The sequence below is a fragment of the Bison bison genome, unplaced genomic scaffold (assembly GCF_000754665.1).
Source record: "Bison bison bison isolate TAMUID 2011002044 unplaced genomic scaffold, Bison_UMD1.0 scf7180017864192, whole genome shotgun sequence".
Classification (NCBI taxonomy): domain Eukaryota; kingdom Metazoa; phylum Chordata; class Mammalia; order Artiodactyla; family Bovidae; genus Bison; species Bison bison.
Window position 1 is genome coordinate 3,622,719 of NW_011494764.1, and position 3,651 is coordinate 3,626,369.

The following is a 3,651-nucleotide window of genomic DNA, read 5'->3' on the forward strand; positions in this document are numbered from 1 at the left end:
CACAGAGGCTTTTTAGTTCCTCTTCACTTTATGCCATAAGGGTGGTGTCATCTGCATATCTAAAGTTATTGATATTTCTCCCGGCAATCTTGATTCCAGCTTGTGCTTCTTCCAGCCCAGCATTTCTCATGATGTACTCTTCATAGATGTTAAATAAGCAGGGTGACAATATACAGCCTTGACGAACTCCTTTTCCTATTTGGAACCAGTCTGTTGTTCCATGTCCAGGTCTAACTGTTGCTTCCTGACCCGCATACAGATTTCTCAAGAGGCAGGTCAGGTGGTCTGGTATTCCCATCTCTTTCAGAATTTTCCACAGTTTATTGTGATCCACACAGTCAAAGGCTTTGGCATAGTCAATAAAACAGAAATAGATGTTTTTCTGGAACTCTCTTGCTTTTTCCACGATCCAGCAGATGTTGGCAATTTGATCTCTGGTTCCTCTGCCTTTTCTAAAACCAGCTTGAACATCAGGAAGTTCACGGTTCACATATTGCTGAAGCCTGGCTTGGAGAATTTTGAGCATTACTTTATTAGCGTGTGAGATGAGTGCAATTGTGTGGTAGTTTGAGCATTCTTTGGCATTGCCTTTCTTTGGGATTGGAATGAAAACTGACCTTTTCCAGTCCTGTGTCCACTTGCATGTTGAGTGCAGCACTTTCACAGCATCATCTTTCAGGGTTTGAAAGAGCTCAACTGGAATGCCATCACCTCCACTAGCTTTGTTCGTAGTGATGCTTTCTAAGGCCCACTTGACTTCACATTCCAGGATGTCTGGCTATATCTCCCCAAAACTCGTGTGTTAAAACCTGATCTGCAACAGACATAGAGAATAGACTTATGGACATGGGGAGAGGGGAGGAGAGGGTGAGATGTATGGAAAGAGTAACGTGTAAACTTACACTACCATATGTAAAATAGATAACCAACGGGAATTTGCTGTATGGCTCAGGAAACTCAAACAGGGGCTCTGTATCAACCTAGAGAGGTGAGATGGGGAGGGAGATGGGAGGGAGGATCAAAAGGGATGAGATATATGTATACCCATGGCTGATTCATTCTGAGGTTTGACAGAAAACAACAAAATTCTTAAAGAAATTATCCTTCAATAAAAAAATAAATTAAAAAGAAAAGAAAAACTGATCTCCAATGTGATGATATTTGGAGATGGGGCCTTTGGGAGGTGATTTTGTCATGAGGGCAGAGCCCCCAAGAATGGGAAGGAGATCCCGGAGAGATGATCCTTTGCCTCTCCACCATTTGAAGTCACAGCAAAAAGGCAGCTTTCTATGAATCAGGCTCTCACCAGACCTGGAATCTGCTAGCACCTTAATCTTGAACTGTGCAGCCTCTAGAACTGTGAGAAATCAATCTCTGTCATCTATAAGCCACGGTTTGCGGTATTCAATTATAGCAGCCTGAATGGACTAAGATAGTTACCCTCTTTGAATGTAACACTTGTTTACTGCCAGGATTCTCTCTGATACAGTAGTCTGGCACAGAGAACAACTCGTGCAATATCCTGATGTGAGGGAAGACTTGTGTGCTCTCCATGATGCTGACCCACATCGCCCACTAGACACCGAAACTTGCTTGTCCTGTGGGCTTGGGGAAGCACATGATGGCCACACTCCTCTGAGCTTCCCTGCTGCCTTAGGCAAGCCTCCACCTTTCTACTGGCCTCAGGGTGTAACCAAATGCTTTCTCTATTGAACTTCTCTAATTTTTGCCTGCCAAGCATCCAATCCTCTTCTGATTATTATAATTTGATTTTCCTTTTGGGAATCAACTTTTTCCTTCTCTCAAACTACATCAGTGTACCAGATTGGCCAATTGAATCAGAAATTAGAGTGCGGTTTGTTGGGTTAGTAAGAGTTAACTTGGGGGGTTTGTGGAAGCTATTGAGGAAAAGGATCTCTTTTCTTCAGGATTGATGTATTGAAAGAAATTTCTGGGGCCATCTCATGGATACAAGAGCTGATATAGGAGGAAATCTGAATTGAGAGACAGTGAGAAAGAGAGAAGATGAGAAAAACTGGTGACATCATTTGAGCCCTTGGATGCGGATGTGTCTGAAACCAACATGCCCTTGAAATTTTCACTTATGTAAGATAATTGACACTTGTTATTTTGACTAAACCATTTTAAGTTGGATTTTTGTCACTTTAAAAAAAAAGAGAATTCAACTAAAACTGCTATAAGGGCCCGTCTAGTTTCATTGTTTTAGGAATTTACATGTTCTTCACACCAGAGACATAACATTTAATGTCAGCTACAAGGAGTAGAAGCTACAGTGGGTACAATGCTGAAGACTCTTGAGAGTCCCTTGGACTAGATCCAACCAGTCCATCCTAAAGGAAATCAGTCCTGAATATTCATTGGAAGGACTGACACTGAAGCTGAAACTCCAATCCTTTGGCCACCTGATGCAAAGAACCGACTCATTGGAAAAGACCCTGATGCTGGGAAAGATTGAAGGCAGGAGGAGAAGGGGACGACAGAGGATGAGATGGTTGGATGGCATCACCGACTCAAAGGACATGAGTTTGGGTAGACACTGGGAGTTGATAACGGACAGGGAGGCCTGGCATGCTGCAGTCCATGGGGTCGCAAAGAGTCGGACACGACTGAGTGACTAAACTGAACTGAACTGACAATGAATAGAAAGCAACTTCTTCTCTATGCCTTCTTCCCAGAAATGAGAGATGGGGTTTTAAAAAATAGCCTTTGATATACAGTTTACATACTATAAAAGTGACTCATTTTTAAGTATAAAATTCAGTGATTTTTTGCAAATTTACAGAATTGTAAAATCCACTTTTAGAACATGTTTTCGTCATCCCCAAAAGATTTTTCGTGTTCATTGGCAATCATTCCCTATTCCTATCCCTAGCCAAAGGCAATCATTAATCTGCTATTTGTCTGTGTTAGTTGCTCAGCCATGTCCAACTCTTTGTGACCCCATGGACTGTAGCCCACCAGGCTCCTCTGCCCATGAAATTCTTCAGGAGTGAATTGCCATTTCATGGGTTGCCATTTCCTTCTCTGGATATTTGTCTATAGATTTGTTTTTTCTGAGTATTTCATGTAAATGGAATCACACAATATGTGGTCTTTGTGTCTGTCTTCTTTTTAACATAATGGTTTTGAGGATCATTGACTTGTAGTATGTATCATAACTTCCTTCTTTTCTTATCACTGAGCATTCACCAGAATTGATGTGTGGAGTATTTTCATTTGTTTGACTATTATAAATAAAGCTTCTGTAAACATTTGGATACAGATCTTTGTGTGATCATATGTTTTCACTTCTCTTGGGTAGATACCCAGAAGTAGAATTATTGGTTTATATGGAAGTTTTAGATTTAACTTTTTAAGAAAAGGTCAAACTGTTTCCCAAAGTGACTGCACCAAAAGCATTAACGCATGAGGGTTCTGTTTTCTCCACATCCTCACCAGCACTTACTATATCTGTCTTTTTGATTGTAGACATTCTATTGGGTGTGTATTAGTACATAGTTCTGGTTTTTATTTGCATATCTCTAAGGATCAATGCAAAGAAATAGAGGAAAACAACAGAATGGGAAAGACTAGAGATCTCTTCAAGAAAATTAGAGATATCAAGGGAACATTTCATGCAAAGATCAGCTC